The sequence below is a fragment of the Numida meleagris genome, chromosome 2 (genome assembly GCF_002078875.1).
Source record: "Numida meleagris isolate 19003 breed g44 Domestic line chromosome 2, NumMel1.0, whole genome shotgun sequence".
NCBI lineage: Eukaryota > Metazoa > Chordata > Aves > Galliformes > Numididae > Numida > Numida meleagris.
In genome coordinates, this window is record NC_034410.1 from 72,997,000 (window position 1) to 73,023,568 (window position 26,569).

The following is a 26,569-nucleotide window of genomic DNA, read 5'->3' on the forward strand; positions in this document are numbered from 1 at the left end:
TTTACTTCAGTCCTGTCTGCCTGCTTCAACTGTGTTTATAAAAGTTTGATTCTCAGAGCTGTGCTCTTTGAGTATGCCACAGGTGAAAATAATGGGATTGTGCCTTCCTCTAGACAACAGGAATTCTTATGGGTGTTATGCCTTATTTTTGGCACCCTATCCTAAGAAATGAGCCACTGTCTAAAACATGATAAGATTTATTGTCACCATATGTTCTATGTCTCTCAGAAAAAAATAGCTATACAAATGAAAATTGTAACATTTTGGTCATTTCCCTGATTTCTCTGCTGATTTCCTTAAATGAATGACCAAATTGCCTAGTTGGTTTTCTCTCCATGGAGTACAATAGTAGCATGAATAAAAGCACAAGAGAATTAATCCTTACATTACGACATACATGGTGGTTTCACTCTGATGGGCAGCTAAACTTACCATAAAAGCTCTCTCACTCCCCCTCCTCAAAGGAAAAAGGGGAGAAAATACAATGAAAAAGGGCTTATGACTCAAAATAAGGACACATATCACTCATCATTTACTGGCACAGGCTAAATAGACTCAGTAGAGGGAGATTCATAAAACTTACTGCCTTTTTCTAACAGACTAGAGCAATGAGAATCTAAAAGCAAACTAAAAACACCTTCTCACTATCCACCCTCTTCTTTCTCCCCTCCTCACGTGGCCCAGGGAACAAGGAATGGAGCTGTGGTCAGTCCATAATGCTTAATCTCTGCCTCTCCTTCACTGTCACACTCTGCCCCCCACAGCAAGTGGTTCCTTCCTACCATGCTGCCCTTCCCGCACTGTTCTGCGTGTGCTTCCTACAGGCTGCAGCTCTCCCAGCACCACCCTAGCACAGCTCCATGCCACAGGGCCCACCCTTCAGGCCCTGCTCCCCACAGGACTGTCACTCACGGCTCAGCTGCGGCAGCAGTGGGTCCCCTTGGGGCAGCTGGATCTGCTCTGGTCTGACATGGGGCACTGTTGGGCTATGCTTACAGAGACATCCCTGCAGCCCTCCCACTATCTTGCCATATAAAACCAATACACCGTAGTTATCAGATGAAGAGAAAAAAACAGTAGGAACATACAGGAGATTAGACAGGGAAAAGATCTGATTCAAACTGTTCATGGAAATAAAAAAATAGTCTGAAGACAGACATTTTAAGCTTATTCAGCACAAAATACACTTTAAGGATATAGAATATCATATTTCTGTTAATATTTTACTTTTATAAGACGTACTTCAAAGGATATATATTTTAAACATCTGTTTCATTTTTACTTTTCTCTTAAATGGATTTTAAAATCAGCTCCTCTGTGCTAACCTCTTGTGAGAATAATAGGAAAGACACAATTTTACAACTCTGTCTTCTTTAATCCCTTCTCTCCATCATTACAGTGATCACTTTTAAACAGTTTTGACAGCAAAAGTCCCCAGGGATGGATTTGATTGAGATAGTCCCATTTCTCATCCCTGCTTTCATGGGTAAAGGGCATGAGATACACAGTATGAAAGCATCCAAGACAAAACTGATGAATAAATGTGAGTAGAGAAGCGGATACATAATAAAAGTACTGTTTAATATCTTGTGTTTTACATCTATCTTTATCTGTATGGTGCAAGTCCTAACTCTTGACACATGTATTTTCAGTGGCTCTATTTTGGTGGAGTAACAAGTCAGAGCTTCAGTTAATGCAAAGAGTTCACAAGGGGACGTCAGGATGAAGGAGTCCTTCTGAGCAAGACTTCTGTCAACTTCATTAACAAACTCCACCATCCAGCATTACACAGACTAGGAAAACAATACCTATGTCAAGATTGGAAGTTCTGGACATTTCTGCCTATGTCCCACAGGAACTCTGTCTCTAACCCAATATGTAAATCAGAAGTCAGAATAAAATAGCATCTGTTTAATGGCTACTAAGCTAAACATAATTATACAACAAAAAAAGATAATTTAGCAACATACCTAGCTTTGTTTCATTTGAGCTTCTCTTTTTTTAATCTAAATATATCATTAACCACAGTATGTTTTCTGCTAGACAGTGACATTATCACAGGAGAAAACATTTTTACTTTGAAGTAATCATCAATAATTCTAGAAGGGAAAGCTGAAGATCACAGAATGGCCTGGGTTGAAAAGGACCTCAAAGATCATCGAATTTCAACCCCCCTGCTGAGTTCAGGGTCACCAGCCACTAGACAGGCTGCCCAGAGCCACGTCCAGCCTGGCCTTGAACGCCTCCAGGGATGGGGCATTCACAGCCTCCTTAGGCAACCTGTTCCAGTGCGTCACCACTCTCTGAGTGAAGAACTTCCTCCTAATATCTAACCTAAATCTCCTCTGCCTCAGTTTAAAACCATTCCCCCTTGTCCTATCGCTGTCCACCCCTGTAAACAGTCGTACCCCCTCCTGCTTATATGCTCCCTTCAAGTACTGGAAGGCCACAATGAGGTCTCCCCAGAGCCTTCTCTTCTCCAAGAAACAGCAGCCCAGTTCCCCCTACCTTTCAAGATAGGACTGAGAAATTTGGTGGGCCATTAAAAGTGAGGTCATGCATTTACTTATGCTCTGTGGCAGTTTTTAAGACTAAAACCATCATGTATGCTCACAACAAATTATTAGTAAGGAGAAGTGGAAAATAAGTGCAAAGTACTGCCAAAATCGCTTTGCATTTTTTAATGCCTGCATTCACCACACTGCAGGGACTTTATATGGAACAGCCATACGGAGGTAGAAATGGTTATATGAAAGAGTCGCTTTAGAATCTACTAATAAAAACTCTATACAAGCTACTCTACTTACAAAAGTGTGTTTGCCTAGCTTTGTTACAAATGTTAACTTCACATCCAGCAGAGACTGGATCTTAACATCACCTCACAAGGAAGCTTATAGTAGAATAATCTTATAATTAGTTTCTCCTGGGTAAATGCATTTAAAGTACAATTTATTTATTTTTAATCTAAAAGCCTACCGGTTTTATTACACAGAAGGGTTTTAAGATTTTTTGCTCAAAATCTGATTTATTCCTTCATATATGAAGAGTGCAGTGTGAAACAATTATCACATTTCAAAAAACAACTGGGAAGAGAAGTAAGCCTTTTGTTCACAAAGGCCAAAGAAAGTAAATTCAGACAAATTGTGTCTAAATTACCTAATAAAGTCAGTCTATCTTCCTTCTCTAAGTTGAGCAAGAAAATTTGTTTGCATGAAAATTCCATCCATTACATACTGTATTATATAATAAAATGGGAAATACAACTTAAATGAATGTTATCTTCGGTTTTTTTTGGCAACTCTTACAGTACATAAATGGATGCAAAGTAACTTTCCGCAAAAGCTTTCAAGAACACTTTCTCCATCAACACTACATCCACAGTGCCTCAAATACAGTGACAAACACCACAAGGAGGGAATGAAATCTCAACAGGTCTTTCAGTGTTGAGTTACCCTTTCTCTTTTTGTTCAGGTGCTTTTCATTCCCCATTGTCTTTATTTGTCTGGACACACTTCATTCTGTGAACAGTACTGCATGCAATTGAATTTTTGTCCCCCTTATGAAAACTGTTTTCTTGGTGATATGTTTTCAGCATGTATTATAGGTGAAGCAATTAGGGCACTATAGTGCACAACAATAAATAGTTGTAATTATGCAAGCATTTCATGATGACATCAGTCCAGTGTTCAGCTTGGAATTAAATCAATTTAAGGGCAGTGGGCTACCTTTGAATTAATTCAGAGTAGTAATGCACTGAATACTTTCCAACCCACATCTGAAAAAAATACAATGAACAATTAAGGAGAAATTATATCTTCATCTGACAGGAATGCTGATTCTCTGCCTTACAACTGCCTTGAAATCATTCTGTGTGTTGAACAGCCGCTCTACATCAAGACAGAACAAAACTGTCTTGAGGTAGAAATAATCCATTGCAAACTTACATTAACTGTGCAGTCTTCTGCACAGCAGCTAAGTAAACAAGGATTTTAAGCTCTCATCAAGAAATGTTCTTATTATATTAGCAGATAACAGTGTACATCTAGTGGAAGTAACTGCAAGATTGCATGCATTTATATCAGTTATGAAAGGTGTTTTCAACTTAGTTTGTAATTGCCTCAAAGAACAGCCACCACAGTAAATGAATCCAACACAAAACAGAAGACTATTTCTATAGATCCCACCATAGGTTGTCTCTTATAAAGCTCTTCCTGTGCAGTCTTTCAAACTGACTACTTTAAATCAAAGTAAATGTTTGAGAACAATGACAACATTCACATTTTTAAGATAAAGTGTACTTCAGAAACAAACATACCTTCTCTCAGTCTCAGAAACTGAATTCAAAATAATCTCAGGAGAATAAACTTCCTATTTTCATTCTACTAAACACTTACTGTAAGTGGACTCTTTCCTGCATGTCTGGAAAAGTAATACTCTTGCAAAGGCCAAAAGCCAATAGATACAGCCCTCTCACTTGTCACTGGCAGCGTTGTAAAACAGATTAGTACAAAAGTCTTTGAGGACTTTCCTCCAGGAATTTTCACGTTAGGAACTTTCTGGACAACAGAGACCATTTCTGTATGTCACAGTCCCTTGGAGTCTTCTCCAAGCTGAATAAGCCCAGCTCCCTCAGGTTTCCCTCATAGGAGAGATGCTCCAGCCCTCCAGTTATCTTTGTGACCATCCTCTGGACCTGCTCCAACAGCTACGCGTTTTTCTTGAGCTGTAGATCACAGAGCTGAAAGCAGTACTCCATGTGGAGTCTAAAGAGGGCAGAGCAGAGAGGGAGAGTTACGTCCCTTGACTTGCTCTCCACTCTTCACGCAGTTGGCTTTCTGGCCTGTAAGTACATACTGTTACGTCATGTCACCCATCAGCAGCACCCTCTGGTCCTTCTCTACAGGGAAGTTCTCAGTCCATTCATACCACAGTCTGTATTAATGTTTGCTCTGACCCAGGTGCAGCACCTCGTACTTGGTCTTATTAAATTTCATGAGGTTCATGGGAGCCCACTTCTCAAGCCTGTCTGGGTCTCTCTGGATGGTATCCCTTCCATCACATCAGCTATACACCCCAGGCTGGTGTCACCTGGGAACTTGCTGAGGGTGCACTCAATCCCATTGTTTATGGGATTGAAGATATTAAACAGAACTGATGAATGTATAGACATCTTAGGGTTACCACTCATCACTAATCTCCACCTGGGCATTGAGCTGTTGACTGCAACTGTTGGTGCAGACAATTCCTTATCTATTGAATGGTCCATCTATCAAATCCATATGTCCCCAATTTAGTGACAAGGATGTTGCATGGGACCATGTCAAGAGCCTTAAAAAATAAACTAGTTGATATGAGTTGCTCTTCTCCAGTGATGCAGTCACTCCATCATAGAAAGCAGCTAGACTAATCAGACATTATTTGCCCTTGGTGAAACTATGCTGGCTTCAGTTCTTCCTGCTGGCTTCCCCACTGAACAAAATAACTCAGTACTCTTAAAAAACTTTATCATTGAGTTTGTAACCTCTTTATATGGTGTCTGAACAGATTAAAAAGAATTGCTCCCAGAACATATCAGAATTTTCCTGCTGATAGAATCATAGAATCATTGAGGTTGGAAAAGACTTGATCTTAACTCCAACCATCCACCTAACACTGCAAGTCCATGTTTCTAAGCACCACATTCACACATCTCTTAAATATCTCCACAAATGTCAGTTCCACCACTTCCCTAAGCAGCCCTTTCCATGAATATTTTTTTCTTTTTATTCAATCTAAACTTCCCCTTGTGCAAATTGAGGCCATTGCCTTGCATCCTATCACTTGTCACTTGGGACTAACACCCTCCACACTGCAATCTCCTTTCAGATAGTTAGAATCTTTCCACCCTGGGAAGTGGTCATGTATATCTACTTCTACTTCAGTTTAAAATTCTTATTTATGCAAAGTTATTCCATAACATCTTTAAAAATGGACTTCACAAAAAGACTTTAAGAAATCCAGTTAGATTGTCAATTAGATTCATTCATTCTCTTCTTAATTCATTAGAAGAAAAATTGACTCACCGTTGGTACTATCAGATTTACTAGAATAGAACTTGACTCAGTAACTATGTTTATACAATTCAGGATAACCTTCTACTTTGAAAGAAGATTATTGAAATACAATCCACTAGCTTTAACTCCCACTCCATCTGAAGCACTCCTAGTACTAGCACCAGCTGGGAATTACTTCCCAAAAGAAATTGATGTATTTCACAGCTGCTACTAGTGCTATATATAATACAGTTTATGTTGATCTATAATCACAGTTTCTGTTGGTAAATACAGCCACATATACAACTCACATCTTCATGCCATTATTGTCATACAGTGCCAGTTTTCAAGGGCAATGGATCAAATGTATTTGAGTTCAAAGATCAAATGATTTTCATGTAACTTATGGAAAGACTTTTCAAATTATTATCACATAAAAAGGCAAAAACAATTTTTAGGGGAAGAAAGAAATTTTTTGGAAACTCACTGGTAAATGGATTTAGAGAAAAACATGCAGCTGAAATTCATTTTAAAGGCTCAAGCTAAACACAAAGGTTTTTTGGATTTTGGAAGTGACTCAAATAGGAGGCTGAAAACAGAATTGACACATGAACCTTAGATACAGTTTATTCTCTGCTCCTCATAGTGTTTGCAGCGTAACAAGAGCAAAACAATTCTTGTTTACACGTCCTAAAGACAAATTTTCTCACTGAAGATATATTTGAGCTTCTCTTTAACCAGATGCTTTCTTATTTTCTTTCTTAGATAAAATATCCTCTTTGCCTTGCATTCTTCAAATAACTTTGATTCTTAAACCAAAAAAGATTTTTCATTAATTCTGAGATGTATTTCATCATACGATAACTTTATGCAAGTCTTCGACTTGTCATTTTCATACTTTCCCATCATTTACTTCGTTATTTCTGTACCTTTCTAATTTTCCTTTTTTGGATCATCACTACACTTTGAAGTACAAAGAGATCTTTACCTTTAACACAGTACTCACATGATACATTCATTTTTTATTAGCTATACAGTCAAAAATTGTGTAATACTTTTCACAGATAGTTCTCCATCTGATTTGCTTCTGTGAACTCAGTTTGTCAGCAAGCGACAAGCTTACAAAAGTCACATTAAGGTAGCTGTTCCTTCAGTGTTAGATTTCATATTTTGAAATGGAAAAGGTGCTGTTTAGTTCAACATCATACTGAACAAAGTTCTAATGCTGTTTAGAATTTCTATCTCCAATATTTAACAGAACAGGTATCTTCATATATGATACCTTACAGAGTATTTTTCATTTATTCTAATCTTAAATACACATACCACACCTATATGCGGTTTTTACATTTGGATCAAAAGAGAGCAGATGGAGTAGCTCTCTTTCTTGGTTTCCCCTGAAAGAAGTGTGTGCTCTAATTTAAATCTTAGATTTGGACAGAACTTTGAGCCCTCACTAGACTTCAAGTAGTCTGGTCTTAAAAAATTCATATAGTTCAGGCTCCTCGTGAGAAGACAAATCTATGTGAGACTTCTCTGTTCTTCTGAACCCAGGAAGAAAAACTCCTAGAGCAAGAAGAAGCAATGCTATTCATTCAATCACCATTTTTTCCTAGTCTTTATCTCAACCCATGAGCTTTGCTGTTCTCACTTTAACTGAGTTTTCCTCCATCTCCTACTGAGGGTGCGGGAGTGACTGTTTCATTCTCCAAATTCAGGAGCACAGTTGTTTGCCAAGCTTAATCCACTACACCTTCCTCTTCTGAACGAACTATATTTCCTTCTAGTGTTTTTTTCCAGCAAAAATTAAGATTTTTTTTTTTTTTTACAGCAATTGATACAATGTGGGTCCTAGTGACAACATGCAAGCCAGAATTAAAAGGTGAAAATTAACATCAGATAGCTATGTACTCATAAAGTTTAGGACAAAGTGAAAGTAAAGGGTAATGGTAGCATAAAATGGACATCAATGTTTCAGAAGTGTAAGAGCAAGGACACTAGCAGAAGCCAGCCTCCGCAGGTAGAGGAGAAAGCAACAGATGCAGAGAAGCATTAATGTTCATGCCAAAGGCTAAAGAAATTCAGCTCACAGCAGATCACTGAGAGTATTCATTCAGTACAACTGGTGGCATATCCTGCTGCCACCACAACCACAGCCACCAATAATAATCAGAAGTAGTACAAGAGGATGGTACATGCAGACATTATTTGTCTAATTATCCACTTACTGATCTTCACTAAAAGTGCGCTAGTCATAAATCAAAGGAGGGCATAACTGAAGAGCTAATTTCATAATGTTAAAGAATAAATACATAAAATACATACAAAACCCAAAGAAATCAACAGTGACCAGAAGCATTCAACCAGCAAACACAATTTTTTTTAAAATTTGTAGTTGATCTTACAGAACAATCATAGAAAAAAGAGCAACATTAAAATACAGTAGGAAGCAAGTACTATTGATTATTATTCTAGATTTCCCGAGGAAAAAAAGAAGAGGGAGAATACCTACTAATATTGCTTCTGTGTTTCTAGCAATGAAAACAGAATTTGAGCTGAGAGTTCGTGGACTGTCATTGCTTGGCATGTCAGCGCTAAATCTAAAAAAGAAACTAATTAGCCAAGTTCTGTCACAGGCAGGAAAATGTAGATCAACTGCAAGAGAAAGATTCAGATTTTCAGGAAATTGAATCTAATGGCACAGCTGCTACAAAATAATTCACACTATTTCATTGTAATTGTATTTGCAGGGCTTGTTTTTGCTGTGATACATAGACATTCAGAAACAAATCTAATTTTATTTTAAGAGGTTGTATGGGAACTGCTGAGTCATAGCCTGAACCACTGATTGAGCACCTAAAAGAAAGACCCAGACAGCCCTGGGAGCACAGGTGAAGGCAATTACTTAGGCCTCATTTAACAGCTGACTGCCCCTGAGGAAGGATCTCTTCCTGGAGATCCCTCCTTGGTGGGAGCCTTTCCCTGCAAGCCCAAAATTTTCTAATCTGGGTGAGCGCTGTGTTTTCCTTCCACCTTTTTTTGTAATGCTATTTCCATCACGTTAGTCCTTCTGATCATTACAGAGGTTTTATACTCCATTAAGTGTAAGTTTTGAAATTGCTCCGCAGTATCATTCAGTGATAAAGAAAGAAACCTCATAAAATAGCTGGGAACAGTGTGGTCATACCTCATCTTCACCATACGGTACTCTGCCCCTCTGCAAAAGTACATACAGAGAAAATATGACAAAAAAGGAACCATGGGATAAGATCAAGAAAGGGAGATCACTCAATAAATACCATCATGGGCAAAACAGATTCAGCATGATATTAATGTGATATATTGCCAAAAAATAACACGCTAGAGCAGTGAGAAACTAAAAACAAAAGTACCTTGCCACCATCCTCGCTTTTCTTACTCCTCCCCCTCACATGGCCCAGGGTAACAAGGAATGGAGACTGTGGTCTGTCCATAACACTTCATCTCTGCCTCTCCTTTGTCAGCACTCTCTGTCCCTTATCCTCATGGGGTCCTTTCCATGGGATGCCATCCTTCCCAAACTGATCCTGCAAGGACTTTCCAGAGGTATTGGGCCCTGCTCCTTCAGCACCCATCTACTGCTGCTCCATAGGCTCCTCTGGCTGCATAGGGAGATCTGTTCCACACAGTGCCCATGGGTGGCAGTGGGATGGCCTGCTCCTCCATGGGTCTCTCCTGGGCTTCAGGGAGCTTTTGCTCTGTACCTGGAGCTCTTCCTATGCTGACCTGGGCCCCTGCATGGCTATTTATCTCACATTTTCTTATCCTATCCCAGCTACTGTAGTGCAGTAGTTTCTTCCTGTCTTAAACCTACAATCACAGATGTGTAAGCAACACCACATATGTTTGGCAAGTGACAGATCTTTTTGAGTTGGCTGAAATTGGCTCCTCACTATGATAAGGCGGCTTCTGGACTCCACAGAGCCACCCCTGCAGTTCTCCCACTACTGAAACCTTGTCACATTAGCTGAATGCAGGCTGTCAGGCTTGAAGTCTGTGTTTGTTTACTTAAGGCCTTAAGGTCACAGAAGTGTGACTCTTTTTGGGTGGCCTTTGCTGTCACTGTCATGTGCATATGTATATACAAATACATTTTTATAAACACTCATGTTTATGTATGTATCTTAACTGATCAGAAGTCCTTGGCTTCCAAATATATTTATTCTCCAGAAAATATCTGTATTAACTTTGAAAGAAATGCCTTTTTCTCTTCAAGTTTTCCAGATGTGCATGGCATTGTGCATACCACATACCTTTAAGCCAACATTTGGGTGATGTAGTAAATGAAGTCTTAAAGTCTTCCTAGACTGCATTTACTTTTTTGTGTGTGTGTGTGTGTTTTTTTTTTTAAAAAAAAGATTGTTCTGTGTAGAAGCAAAATACAGAAGAACTTCTATTTTTACAAAGTTACGTTACAGACAACTTTTATCTTTTGGTTCTCTTAAAAAGTGAATGAACAGCCATCTACATAAAGTGGAAGAAGACATTCATAAAGAGCCCTGAATTTGCTGGTTTTGAAGACTGGGTAGCTTTCTCTTTACCTTGTAATTAGGTAATATTATGGAATAAAAATGTAAGTTGATTCATACACTAAGTTATAAATTCTCCATAATGAACTTTGATTTGACAAATATTGAAAGCACTTGAGTTTAAATTAAGTGGTTTACAACAGTCCACACTACTGTACACATTACTGTTCAGTATTAATATGGAAATGCAGTTGAATCTTGCATTTGTTTTTGGACTTTGATATTGCATTGTACATAGCTGCTCTCAATGTAATCTAATTTTCTTCATCTTACCTTATAGAAAGTTTAAATGACATGAAACAATAAGATACTCCATTAGTACAGTTTGAAAAACTGTCTTTTTCTTGCTGGGAAGAGATATAAGTAAATAAAGAATAACAGTCAGAAGCTATTATGTAGACCTCTGACTAGTATTCCCAAAAGAGATGTGTACATTTTCCTGTTTAGTTCCATTATGTGTGTTCATTTCAGATCCAGATTCTTTCCAATACAATCAGAAATTCAGTTTTGTTCAAACATTCTAACACTGTGTGGCAAATGAGAAAAGCAGTATAGAAACTCCAACAAATTAAACAGATCTTTAAGAACTATTTAAATGCTATTAATTTACTCAGGAGTTTTCCTGAGTCAATGCATGACTACACCCTAGTTTTGCTGAGAATAAGAAAATGTTTCTACTTTTAATCTAGAAAGCTTGTTTATATGCAAAAAGATTTGCTAACTCATAAATGTCAAATAACGTTTTATTATAAATAGTCTTTGTTAAAGGCTTTTACAGAGATTTATTTAGGCTTTACTTAAAAGAGAAAAGGTAAGTGATTCCATCATATGCAGCCTTGCTGAGATGAACGAGGATCACCATTGTATTCATCTTATAGGATCATTAGGACTGTCCTCAACCAGTAGCAGTTGGAGCATTTATACACATACACTTTTCACCCTTCCATCACAAAGCAATTGGTGGATGCAACCCTACTCGATTCACAATGAGCTCTAATGTACTGTAAGGAATGCAAAGTAGGGAAAGAACTGAAGGGAGATCTACACAGAGCATTAAAGTTTCCTTTATCCGTATATTCTGTGATATTTATGATTTAGGAGATAGAACAGACAATAAAACTGTTGAAGGAATCATCAGCTGAGAGGGTAGAATTGCAAGGAAAAAAAGAGAGAACCAAAGTATGACAAGTTGACGTTTCAGAAAAAAGATGCCAGGCCACGCACTTCTAGCTTATAGAAGAATCTCGGATATCAAGCTCAAATATTTAACTGGAAACCAGCAAAGAGAACGACCAGAAGCGTTATGTAACCAAAATTCAAGCCATCAACAATTCAGTCCTGAAAATAAAAATGTGATTCTTATTCTGAAGTACATGTTTTTGAATTTCTCATATACAGGTATTGATGTGAAAAATATGAGCCACTGATATGACCCTAAACTGATCTCTGAAGTTCTAACTTGTTAATCCAGGTCCAAGAAGAAGAGTTTGAACAGGAGATGAGTATCAGATGACAGCTATAAGCATGATTGTGAGAATAGAGGGAATTTGGTTTACGGAAGGAAATGAGGAAATTGCAAGTTATTAATCCAAGCAAAAATAAAACTAAGAGATACCACTCTGCCTAGGCACAACATAACGTAACTACCAGAAAGGGGAAAAAAAAACAAGTATTGATACCAAGAACAATAGTAGCATGAAGCAGAATGGATGAAGTTCAAGAAAGGTTTCAAAATAACAAGGTTTTGGAGCAGTCTTCCTGTATGAAGAATGGAGACAAAAGAGCTGTTTCATTCTAATAGAGAACAATGATACAATTAAGTTTCTACTTTTATTAAGATAACTATAATATTTGGAGGTCTGCAATATTAAAGAACAGATTCCTGTGATCCTATACTTCAAATGTTTCTAAGAATGATTCCTGTTAAAAATCTATTACTAGTTACAATTGTGTTCCAGACTTTATCCATTAGATGCATAGGAACTGAGATGTGCAAGAACTGATACTTCACAAAGAAAGAGAAGATGTGTCTTGTGTTCTCTTTCCTCTTAGAGAGGAAAGAATGAGTAAAGGACATACTAACAAAGTATATTAACTCTTGAGGCAACAAGGCTGTGGGAACATGTAAATTAAAGAAACACACAAGCATGAGTAGTAGGTCAAGTAAAGACTGTGGCTGAAGGCATAAGCCTGTGAGAGTGAAACTGTATACTTACATATATATTTACATATTCTTTTCAGTTATTTGATCCTCAGACACTTCTGAAAGCAGAATTGGTTTTTAAGTACTGAATAACTTCTGATGGATTTATTGTCTACAAACCAGCTCCTTTTAAACTTCACACAGACTTTCAGCACTGATATTATACCATGTCAAGTAGTTATTTGGCTTAATTAAGAGTTGTGTAGAAAACCACCTCTTTTCCTTTGTTTTGAACTTGCTGCCTGAATTTAATACTCCTAGTTGTTTACTAGAAAAGCAATGAAAACATATCTTTCTCCCTGTCTCTCAGTATATCCACTGAACTCATATTCCCTCTGTTATTTCTTTTCCAGGCTGAAGAGTTTTACTTAACATTATCTCTTGCATAAGTACCTCTTGCCTTGATCAGCATTCACTGTCCATGTCCTTCCTCTGATTCTAGAGAAACTGTCTTACAGTCATAGCTCCTACACTGAAGTTTAGAGCTACAGTCCACACATTACTGAATGTGGCCCTAAATGAAACAGAAGAAGGTTTATATTAGGACTGTGTATTAAAATGTGGACTTGTGAGGATGTTTTAATTTGAAGCTTTTGATAAAAATCTCTTAAATACAGAAAGAAAAGATGTGAGGTCACACTGTAAAGGAAAACGGTTATTTTGGAAGGGATCTTCTTCCATGCTGTTGCATATGTTGCATACATAACTAATCAAAACTGAAAAGGAAAGCTACTTAGACCTTTAAGACAAAGCCATAGGCCTTCCTTTCTGACACTTCTTCATTTAGTGAAATTAAGTAACATTACATTGCAATGACACAAGTAGAACAGACTTTTGTGAATGTTTTGCTGCAGCAAGAGAATCATCTATTCAACCCACTCCCCACCCACATGATGCCTATTGCAATAATTTCAACCACAAGGGAAAGCTCTAAACATTATCAAAACCGACAATTAAATGTCATGTGTTATTAATTACCACAAATACAGATAATTCATTAAATCCTCATATAATACTTCTTGCAAAAAAACTTAGGGTCAGTTACTTCACTATGCAAGTGAAAGTATAAAGAGTTGATAAGAAAACTGAGTACTTCCATAACTACCCTGGAGAATACATGTTAGTGCTCAGTTATATGACTGGTAGCTTCAAATTTGTCCAGTTTATAAACTTGTTAACAATTATAAATGATACATGAATTAGTTACCTACTTTGATTACTATCTCTGTGTTACCAGTCAAGCAGAAAACTCAAGTGTGGTCAATTTGCATCCAAAATCCAAAGATAACATGATATTTTAACTGATCTTTTATACAAATAAATACTGAGTAAAGCTATAGATTTGCAGCAGAATCTGCTTGATCTGACTGACAGAAAGCTAGAAGTGAAGCACTATGTGATAACCTGTAGAGTTATGTACTTAAGGGGATTTGAAATTATTTGGTATGCATATTATTTCAGCAATGAAGCAGCAACATCTAATGACAAAATATCAGAAGATCTCTCAATGATGTCATTACAGAAAAGCTCACTGTCCTGGTATTTTCAAATCCAGGCTTCTCTTGACACTTCACAGTAGTACTCTCCAAGTTATAGGTTTGAACTCCTCCATCATACCAAAGAACATCTCTTTTCACTGAAGTCATTTGTTCAACCATATTCATATTCTGTTTTGTATCGGTAAGAACTTGCCCTCCAGCATTCTACAAAGGAAGCTGATTAAAATGCCTTTATAAGGATGTCAAGGGAAATGGGTACAAAGAGACTGCAGCATGTTCCAATCTAGACATGCTTCACGTGAGCTTCCTCCTGTTTTGATAAGCTAGTGGCAACATTAGGAGTGTATCCTCTTAGAACTTTAAGACAGCATGTCTTTTTGATTACAGCGTGACACAGAAAGAATATCTATAGCCCCTAAGCCAAAGTGATTTAAACATCTAATTTGCTCAGCAAGTGAGCAGAAAGGACTCTGGGCCCACAGCACCCACCTCTTCTCAGATAATGTTGCCTGAAGGTTTAAATTTTAAAAAGTATTATTTATTTATTCAGAAATACTCAACCAAAAGATAAAATTAGAAGAGATTCCATGCCTTCTATATGCTGCTAGAAATAAATACAGGGCTGCCACAGCTCCCTGTTAACAGGTCCCATCAGGTCTGTGCACACAGGCACTGCATATACATGTACACAGACATTTCAATACAGACAGGAACTGTAGCATACACACAAACAGCACAAATGAATTCATCCTGTTCTCTTCTCAAGCTGATAAGGATGAAATCCTGTTAGTGGAAAATACGCGCATATATATTGTATTGAACCCTCCAGCAGGTAGTCTATCCAGTAACCGCACCTAGGATCTCCTAACCTCCAGGTGCTGCCAGGTATGCAAAATCCCAAGCCCACAGCCTCAGTCCAGCTGCTAGTAGTAAGATGTTCTGGCACGCACAAACATGTGCAGTACAGATCCTTCCATTAAGTCACCTCTGATGCTAGGTCTATTCAGTTGCTGTATCCCTGGTATCCTAGTTGGTTCATGGCCTGTTGTACACATACACACTAATCTGGGCTAGGGTTATTGCCTCAGCCATACTGAACTGCAGTAGCAGTCTCTCCAGTAGCTGCCTCAGGCTTCCCTGGCCTCTCCAGTATCTGGTCCAGTCTGACAGCCTCCCTCCAGTAGTTGCCTCCTAAGCCTCTTACCTTACTCATCAGGTAGTGCAGCTTAAATCTGGCTAGTGACTGCACACTGACACACGCAGACATACACACATCATTCTCTCCACTTGCTGGCACCTCAAGCTCATGTGCCCCTATGGCATATGATCCTACTCCAGTTGTTGGCCCATATACCTCCCTACACACAGGCTTTCAGACAAGAGAGTACCCTCACTAAGGAAAAAAGTGTTTAATAAGAATGACGGGAGGGACTGTACTGATGATGCACAAGTCATGGCCAGATGAGCATACTGCCAGATACTTGCTTACATGACTGGCCTCTTCTGTTTCCTTCTTTTTTCTCCCCCCACACTTGTTCCTTCCCAAACAACCTTGACCCCTTACTTTGCCTTTGGTTCTCCCCTGAACATCCCAAGATGATATACAATTCCAAGCTGTTATTCCTCTGTATTCTCAGTCTGAAAGATGCTCTGGAGAGCTGATGTGTCACCCCTGGATCATGTGGCTGAAAGCCTACTAATGACAACCCTCAGAAGGGCCAGGATAGGAACTCATCTGATGAGGTTACTGGGGTTTCTCCATCTGCTGTTATGCCTCTGTGCTCCTTTTAGTAGTACAACCTAACAATGCCTTGCTCTTACATACATCTTTCCCCCCCACTCCATGAATGTTCTCTCTTCCCAAGGCATCCTACTCCTGGCCTTTGAGCAATAAAGCCTCCCACTTTGTCAGCTGTGTGCTCAACTCTTAGCCAGGTGAAGGCTGATAGTCTTCTCAGTCAATAACCTGTCCAGATCTGGGGTATCCATGGTTTTAGAACAGTCCAAATTCAATCCTATAACAAGTAAACTTAGGCCATCCCTCCATGTGAAGGCAGAGAGTGTGTTCACCAATTAATCATTCTCCATACTGTATCTTTAAGCTTAATATCACTGTTATTTTTTTGTTGTTGTTCCTTAGACAAACTCCTTTGATTTAACACCAGGAAGCCAAGCAGGTTAATAGTACACAGATTTAAAAAGGCACATAGAATATTACTGAAAAATAAATACAGCATCCTCATTTCTCCATGGTTGTGTATGATAATGCCTAAAGAAATACATTTTATATGTGCACACAGTTATATTGTGCAAATTAACAATTAGTTATACTTTGATCAGAAATCTCTCTTCCTCACTTTTTTTCGCTATATTCTGGTAGGAAAGCTGTCTTTGTAAAAATAACTGGATTTCGAGGAAAATAATTGCCTCATTTTTAGGAACTAGACACATCAAAAACCACTGCACTTTACTCCTACCCAAGCAAAATGAATTTCCCCTTTGCCACTGATGGTTTTCTGAGCTGCTCATTAAGCTGACTGTCCTAAGAGGAATCATCTTTTCACTAGTTGTCAAGATAACCAGAGTTCGTCTAAAATAGATATTTCTAACTGTAAGGCAAGGTGTTCCATGCCTTCTTCCTCTTGTGGATTTATTAGGAGATACCAGACATTATAGGACATTGCTATTTCTCTGCTTCTGTTCTTGTTTCATTAAGACCTTCTCACAGAACAGTTGCCAATGAAGAGCTGAACATTTATTTGTCAAACAGTGACAGGAGAGGATTGCACTCTTCACAAGCAGCTTTAACAGGCACAGTCCAATCCAGGATTGTGCTCAGGTAGAGCCAGAAGGCAAGCACTGATGCAAGGAGCAGCAGCACCAGTCATTTCCCTACTGTGTTATGAACAACTATAACAGTAGTCACGCACTCCAAGTTTCAGTTCCAGCCTTACAATGGCCTCACCCAAACCATCGCAGTTAATATTACCATAGTTAATGGTAAGACCAGAGCAGCCGGAGCTGGAGCTGCTCTGGTCTGATATGAGGCACTGCTGGGCTCTGCTCACAGGGACAGACCTGCAACCCTCAAACTATCAAAACCCTGTCAACCAATGCAAAGTTATAATTGTATATAATATGTATAAAGTATATATCTTATAACACTCTCCTATTGTGTTATTTTGCTACTGTTTAATAAAACTTTGCAGCAGTGTTTATGGTACAAGACAGAAAAAATAAGTGGTCACCTAACAGATCTTGAGAAAATAGAATGTATGTGAAAGAAAGTGAATATAAATCAAATCCTTCTTAACTTTCTAACTATATCATGGAGGAGAAAGTGTTTAAAGATATCTGACACTAGAGGTTCATCTGACTGTTAATTAACTGCATCTCTAAAGTGCCAGACAGAAACAGCATAAGGGAAGCTCTGCACTGTCCAGCCTATCCCTAAAATACTGTACACAACATTCATAATGTCTGTCACAATTTAAATTAATCTTGTATACCACTTCCTCACAAATTTCTTACACCTCTGCAGTAGCCAGTGTAAAAAACAGCACCTGTGCTAAGTGCTTTAGCCTGCACATTATCATGCTAAGGACAGAGGGGAAAGCTGCAGGCTGCATGAATTTTTTAGCACCTCCAAACCAGTTAAATTCATGCTATTGTATCAGCTCATGCATAGGTCACACCTGGGTGGCCTTGAACCATTGCCAGGGGCAATGCTACAAGCAATATGGTGAGAGGTAGATAACTTGACTGCAAACCTTCTCTATCAACTTGCTCTAACAGCACTGCACAGGTGGTTCTTAATTCTGCCCTTAACATGAGCCTCTATTATTAGCTATTTAGAAGAATCAAAGTACTGTAGTTGGATTGGATTAAAATCATCTCAGGTTTATGTATTTTGTTATTTCTACAGCTGAACTGTTGTAAAATGAGTGAAAGTCCCAGCTGAGTCCAGTTGGGATTGAGTTCTTAAGGCCAGAAAAGCAAAATCCAAAGCCAGCAAAACCAATCATGAATAATTCCAGATTGTAGAAGTTCTTTTCAACAAAGCTTTGACCAAGAAAGACGATAAAAATACGTAAAAGTTAAGTGGTACTGATGTATTATCTCTCAGGATAAAGCAGTAATCAGTTACAAAACAATTCCTTGAGAAGTTATAGTTTTCTTACCTCTCAAACTAATAAATTGTGAAGGAAGTCAGTTTACCTTTAAGGTACTTTGAAGTGCATTTTCTGATACTGAATCTGGGTCATAAGAAATTGTATTCAGAGAGATCACAAAAGCAAGATAACTTTACTGTGTACTAAAAATGAACAAAGTGCTGTATTTCTTCTGACCTCAGCTAGAGCCGGTCTGCTCAAAAGCTTCTGCAGTACAGGAAGACTCTTGACTCAATGGCAGGGAGAAAACACATTCTAAACAGATGGATACAAAGGAATGATCATATACAATGTTGATATTATCAGTCCCTACCATGACTAAAAACCATGCATAAACATTTAAAAGCATGTCCACACAGACACAGGAAAAAAATTCTTCTTGGATTCAACTCCTATCTGAAAAGGAATTTTTATTTGAGTTCAGTGAACTCTAGTGTATTGATAGTCAGCTGCTCACCTAGCCTAGTCACAGCAATACTGCATTATAGAATTGTTTTTGAATCACTAGGGTGTGCAGTAATATGTTAGAAATTGGCAAATATAGCAGAAATCAACTAAATATACATTTCAGGAACCTTTGGGTGCTTTAGAAGTAGACCAGCTGTTACAGCTGGACTTAGGGCCCCTGTCAGCCCACAGTTTCTTTAGTTACAGTAGAGTCTGTATGTGGGTGGATATAAAAAAAAGCACTGTAGTCAACAAGTTTTATTCATAAAGAAAACCACAATCTGTTAATTTGGCAGACTTCACAAGTAACATCTCCTGTGCTGACCTTTAAGCTTGGCATGAGCTTCTTCAAAGCATTTATAATGTTACCAGAGTGTCCTTCTTCAAGCCTCTCATTAAAGATCCCTTTTCTCATGAGCCATTCAGAGACACTTAACAGCAGATAGATTGACAATATAATTTAATTGTTTCTTATCATGTAGGCTAATGCTGTGGCTTTGGACCTATCTATCAGTGTCTATTCAAGGTCCATATATTTTCTCTTCCAATACAACAGACGTGAAGAGTCTCAGGTCCTTAAATTGGCAATGTTCAGATCCATAAGAATAAAGCCTGATCAGTAGCCTTCTCTGGCCATCTGCCAGCACAGCCCTAGTCACATTCTTCAAGGAAAATACAGTCAGTAAAGATGACACAAAGAAGGCCCATCACACTAGATAAAAATCAATCAATAATTTGATAATTCAGTGTCTGCAACTTCTGCAGATCTGTCGATGTTTGCATTATACCTTGCTAGTACATCACTGGCAGTCTGGTTGAAGTGGTCTGAATATATACTCAGACTCTCAGCAGATTCGCACAGCTCTATTGAGTTACTCAAAAACCCATGCTAGTAAGCCAATATGGTAAAAAAAATTACAAAGGAAACCAGTCTGAATATATTTTATTTGTGGTAGTTCTCTGTAGAAAAGTGAAGAAGCTACAAATTGTGCATTTACAAATTAATGCACAAGAGAGAATTTCTATAATGAAATTATCAAAATACATCTCTTCCTTACATTTCTCTAGTATTTTGTGAGAGAAAAACACAAACACATTATATAATGATATTTACAACCAGAGGACTTTAAAAATATACCCAACATGCAGGATAAAACCATTCAAGATAGAAATTCTTAAATAACTTCTTGCTAGTGTAACTCACAAAAAAGCATTATTAGAAGCTTCATGTAAACTGCTATTTTCTTGTTAGAAGTGAAGGAAGTCAGTTTACCTTTAAGAAGTGCTTAGAAGAAGTTTACCTTTTACCTCTTTTGAGAAAATTAAAGGAAAAACCACATTATCTTCAAGATAATGTTTTTTTCTTTGTTTTGAAATAATTACAAGGCAATATAGAGTGATCAAATATTTTAGGTGACTTTATACTGTAGTATATATGAAATATATTAGACTTGTTTCACCATTATAAGCAAAAAATTGGTACACATTTTCTTATCATCAGTAACTAGTTTATTTACAATATATCTAATTACCAAGAATATTTGGACATCATTACTTTCTCACTGATTCCTTTGGGCTATATGCCATAATAGTTGCATTAATCAGTGGATAATCATTGATTATGAGCAGCTTCCAGTTACTTCACACTGTGCAGTTATCCATTGTTCAGTGAAGCATGTTGGGCAAAAAGATTAATAAATTATTAACAAATGCCTGCGATAAATCAGTCCCTCTCTTCCTACATCCCATAGTGATCACTACTCCTTTACTACCATTACCTCTGGTGTAATACTTTAAAGAGTTAGCATAAAGGAAAGCCCAGAAGAAAAGAAATCTACAGAAAGAATTATAAAACACATTTATGTTTAAAGAAAACATTTAAATCTGACAAGTTACTTAATTTCCTCAGCATACTTCAGCTTGTAAAACAATTATTTAATTTGAAGGCCTAGTAATGCCACAGAAAGTGCAACAAGACAACGGAGCAGCAAGATCCTAGGACACAGCAAGCAAGGAGCCACTCAGGCACAACAGCAGCAGGCACATAGAGAGAAAAGAAAGAAAGAAAAAAAAAAACACAACAGCAGCAGCTTACCTTCAGAAGGCCTGCAAAATCCTCAGGAAAGCAGGGGCCTCCTGATGAGAGACCTTCACATCCACTGCCAACCCTTAAATGAGGTCTGGGAAGGGGTGGATCCTAGCTCTACCCCTTCCTGTCACTCAGGTGCATGCACCTGAGCTCCCCAGGGTTGGCCCTGCCTTTCCACCAGGTGCTCAATCACCGGTTCAGGCTGTGACTTAGCATTTCCCCTACAGGCCTGTAGAGACCTAAAAGAAAATAAGTAAGGCATGTTTTATACTACTTTGTTCTCCACAACAGAGAGCGGCTCTGTGGAGAAGGACTTGTGGGTTCTGATGGACAAAAAGCTGTACATGAGCCAGCAGTGTCTGCTTGCAGCCCAGAATACCAACTGTATCCTGAGCTGCATCAGAAGATGAGTGGCCAGCAGGGACAGGGAGGTGACTGTCCCATTCTACTCTGCCCTCATGAGGCCCCATCTGGATTACTGTATCCAGATCTGGGGCCTCCAGTACAGGAAAGATGTGGAGTTTTTGGAGTGGGTCCAGAGGAAGGCCACAAGGATGATCAGAGGGTTGAAACACCTCTCTCATGAAGACAGACTGAAGGAGCTGTGCCTGTTCAGTCTGGAGAGGAGACTGTTCCAGGAGATGTCACTGTGGCCTTCCAGTACTTGAAGGGAGTTTATAAACAGGAGAAGGACTGACTTTTTACACAGTTTGATAGTGATAGGAAAAATAGGAATGGCTTTAAACTAAGAGGGGAGATTAAGTTTAGATGTTTGGAAGAAATTGTTTCCTAGGTGTTGGTGAGATGTGGGGGCTCAAGACAACGTTCAGAATAGAGGCTGAAAAACAAATTTGACAGGTTGGAGGAGGACACTGAGAACAAAGGCTGTCTCCAGGAGACAAGAGCAGAAGTCAAATGGGGCCCGTAATCTCCATGTGATGATCACCCTGACTGGAGAAGAAGTGGTTGAATAGAAGCAACTTGTGACTCTGATTGGATGAGCTCTTGCGTGGGCAGTTATTGCCTAGACATGAATAAGACTTGTTAAGTGTTCTGTTGACACACTGGGGGGGGGGATGGAAAGCTAGAAGAGGGAACTTGGAAATGTATATAAGGGATGTTAGAACCTGCAATAAAGGATTTGGATCGTTCACACCTTCAGACACTGCCATGAGGCACTGACATAGACTGCCCAGAGAAGCTGTGCATTCCTCATCCTTGGTTGTGTGCAAAGGTTGAACAGGGCCTTGGGCAGCCTGATCTAGTTAGTGAGGGGCAACCCTATGCACTCAGAGGGGCTGGAACTAGGTGATTTTTAAGGTCCCTTCCAACCCAAGCCATTATGATTCTGTGAAACAGATATTTTAAACTGTTCTGAAAAACTTTTTCTGAACCAGAAGAAAGATATTTTACTGAGGCTTCAGAAATCTCAGAGGTTCAGATGATGACATTATGCATTTAGACTTCAAGACTTCATAGATCTAGCATGGATTCAAAGTATTTTTTTGCTGTGCTAGCCATAAAAGTAAAGATATTTTAGTTGGGTGTGAAAAAAAACAGTCTGAGTTTGGACAGTGCCTGATACAGTAGATTCTAGAGATTGATTGGTCTTAAAAAACAAAACAAAAACAAAAACAAAAACAAAAACAACAACGTAATAAAGAAAGCAATAGTTTTAATCTGCTTCCTGTTTTCAATTTTACCCGTAATCCTTTAAAGTAGTATAGCAATTAGGGATACAGTGTTTCAGTTTTTACAGGTGAGGACTTGGCAATCACGTGGCTTTGAACTGCACACTGATACAAACAGAAGACTCTGGGACTTTCACTGCTCTAGCGGTCCAGCTTCCTTTTAGGTAACTACTAAGTGCAGTTTTAACTTCAGGCTCTAGTTTCAACAGGCTTCTACTTGTTTTTGGATTCACAGGAGAACATTTAGATCCATCACGCCTCACTGCCTGTCAGTCTTCCCATGCAGGTCTAGATGTTCTCTAGGTGGAGATTTAGTGGAACAAGGACACAACCATTTAAGCTCACTAAGAGCTACTGTTTGCTTCATCATCAAGTCAAATAGGTGTTTGCCTAATCAGATATTTTAAACTGTTTGATTCTGGAGCATAATTAGACAACAACCTGAGAAAAAAAAAAATTGGCAGTGGAATCATCTGCAGCACAGAAAAGTCTCTGGGTAAGTCACTGATGACAAAGCAAGTCTAACTGGTTAAATGAAATAAGAGATTTGCAACCTGGCTGGTATTCAGCTGTCTTTCCTTGTCTAATTTCTCTTTTCCTCGCTGGGCATGATACATTTCTCCTTCCAGGAGATCAATGCAAACTCACAGAGATCATTAGCACAGATGAAAAATAGTTTGTCAAGCAGTGAATTACTTCCAGAGATCTGACAACAGCCTGTTTGTGCATGCTAAGCCTGAAATGTACGGGCAGGACAGAACTGCTGAAGGAAAATGATTTAGCCAGCAATGCTCACTACTTGCAGAAAGTTGTCAACTTGATCCATATAGCACATCTGAGTTCTGAGAATCATTTAAACAAAGGTAATCCTTCACTTAACAGTTGAAAGAACCACAGAGGAAAAAATTTCAATAGATATGTTGCTGGCAGTTACTAATTTGCTCGCTGCACTTGCCTGCCACAAAGGTTTTAAGTCAATTCTGCAGCTCTTAAGGGGCATATTAAATGAACAAGACCGGAAAAACTTGTATCAAGCAGGGCCAACATCACAATGTGGAATGAGTTATTGTCAGCTTGACAGTGAGCTCAATTTCTTAAGTTACTCAACTTGTGAACATCTTTCCAAGCTGGGATATGCTTGGAGAAGATATATGATTTATGTGGGCAGATCTCATGCTACTGGGAAACATGGTAGCAACACAATATTCTTAAAAATTTCTACAGAAAATAGAATTCTTCAATTCCTTTGGCTCATAAAGTAAGGTAATGGCAGCAAATAAGTCTTGGTTTTGGAAGGAAAATAATCTGTTCTGAATTGTGTTATACAAATTTTCTGCCATAAATAAAGGGAAGATTGTTATTCCACTTATTGTACATGCACATTGTCTAAGATAGCAGGAGATATTGCTTATACTCTTTATTATGTGTAAAAGTTTTTGATGTGTAAATTCATTTTTAATACAGCGGACTTTACTAAGAACTGCAGTATGTTTCAAATGTTAAAAGTTTTTCCAGATTTGATTTCATATAAGACCAAAGGAGGCACATAATTTTAGTTTGTAAACACAGAAATAAATGTGACAGCATTAATTATCTACATAGATCTCAACATTTTTTTCATCATAAGACAAATGTTTGGAGAAAAGGCTGCAGTAGGAAGCTGGAAAGACAAGTCAGCTTTGCTAACAGAAGCAGCCAGAATCTGCTTTACAGTAAACAATTAGTGCTAAAATAGGAAATGGAAGAAATGGATCAGTGATTTAAGCACACAGACTAAGTGAATATCTTCATTTTACCATGGGCACAGTAACATCTTCCTCATAGTCTGCTCTTCACATGTATCCCTGGGTACTGTTTCCATATTTCACTGGGCTGTTACAAGGTGCTATTCACAACTACTCTTTACATCCCTTAAAAATTAAAATAAGATATACTGCAGACACCTCATCTAAATGGGTTGCATAAGTTCTCTCAAAAAAGCAATGGAGAAAGATGGGCTCTGTTAGGAAACAGGTTTTCCTTTCCAAAAGTAGTAGCCTTCTCCCAGAAGATCTAGGTTTTAGCGCTCATAGGTCTAGGAATTCAAAGGTATATATTAATTAGACTTAGAGAATCAGACACCCCAGTATGATCCTGGGCTCTCTTGGTCTCCTTGGGGGAATGACGGAGGAATTGCTGCTGAACCAGCCTGTTGAGAATCCAGACCTAGCACTATTGCTTTACTACTCCTGGCATCCCAGCTTTCACAATTTCTTCTTTTCTTCACTGTGAACAATTAGAGAAAACAAACAAACAAACAAACAAACAAACAACAATAAAAAGAGTATAAGTAGAAAACAAGTAATGGCCATATCAGGAATTCATGATGGTTTTCTTTCTGCTTTTTCTGCCTGGGTTTAGAAGGACTCTCTGCAGTCATTAAGGAATACTAAAGTTCAGCATGAAGATAAAATTCTAAAGGATTCCACAAATAACTATTTTTCTTTCAAGCATTTTCTTTTTTCAAATACATTGTTCTCATTTCATGCCATATGATCTTTTTGCAGTTCTTGTACTATTCCCCACATCTTTATATTTTAATATATTACTTAAAATGTAGCATGAAATCATACGTTTCACTCTGGTCCTCAGTTAGTCCTTTGTTTCAAAAACACCTACTCATCTCGGAGAAAAGTGTTATTAGTTTGGCATGATTCATAACATTATTTCATTTTATTCTGTTCCCAATTTCCATTTCTGTTAAGTGTTAATTTTATGCTAGAGCCACACTTGCATATTTATTCTGCCTTGTTTCTTCCCTTACGTGATAGGTTTTTAATTATTTCTTCTCAAATCCCTTGACTTCTGATATTTATTGTTTGTTTGTTTTAAGAAGAAAAATCTCTATGATTATGCACCTTTTTCCTTCCCTACACAATTCTAAATTTTGGTGACCTCACTTTCCTGTGGTGACTTCTGATGCTATGCTAGCATGACCTTGGAAGCCTGTATGAGACTCTAACCACTATATAAATAGAACTTTGTATTCTCAAAATAAGTTTGCTAAAACAGACACCACGTTATCCAAATTATCTTCCTTCTATTACATCTGTTTAGTCATATGCAGTACTATCCAATAATGCTCATTTTTCTCTTGTCATTCTCTCTGGGCCATGAATATATAAGAATACATCTGTTTTGGTCACAGTTCTTATTTTAGCTTATTTTCCATCTCTGTATTGGCTTTCTCATTCCATACCACTCCAAACTCTTCCATTGTGTTGTGTAATATTAGCGTATATAACACTAGTACAAAAAATATTTTAGCTATTTTACCACTGCATTAATACAGTTCAGTTCATTAATAGTACTTTATATTTACCTTCTGTATTTTTCCTCTCTTAACCTTCACTTCTTCTTTACGTATGACCATGATCCCATTTCGCTGAATTTTCTTTTTTCGAGTGCACTTAAACTAAATTGAGAACGTGAATTTATTTTCCAATATTATTTCACTGTTCTTCATTTATTTTCTGTATAATATTTTGACCCAGGACTCTTTAAACAAAATACTTTATAATCACTTTTGGAAATAACTTAAATTTGAACTTCAGAGGACATACAAATTTCCTTTCATCTCCTTTGAGTGCTGGCTGTCTAAAAGTGACTATTGCCTCTATTTTAATTTCCTTAAACTTTATTGAATCTTCCTTAAAGTTTTTACTAATTATAGAATGATAAGGTAATTCAGATTTTGGAAATGAAAAAAAGTACTGAGGCTCTGATTGGAACAATATATTTAATTTATATTCAGAATGCTATGGGGACATCAAAATTAGCAATAGGGAGTTTATTTGTTCATTTATTTTTAGTCAGCCTGTCTGGCTGC

At 38.0% G+C, this 26,569-nt stretch overlaps 1 long non-coding RNA gene across 2 annotated transcripts in view; it reads right to left on the minus strand.

Annotated features, from left to right (window-relative positions):
- The window catches only part of LOC110394998, a 142,504-nt gene extending 121,375 nt beyond the window's left edge, over window positions 1-21,129 (minus strand). For both annotated transcript variants that reach the window (XR_002436091.1, XR_002436092.1), the window contains exon 1: window positions 21,017-21,129. This is a non-coding gene — a long non-coding RNA (uncharacterized LOC110394998). The remainder of the gene's footprint in view (window positions 1-21,016) is intronic.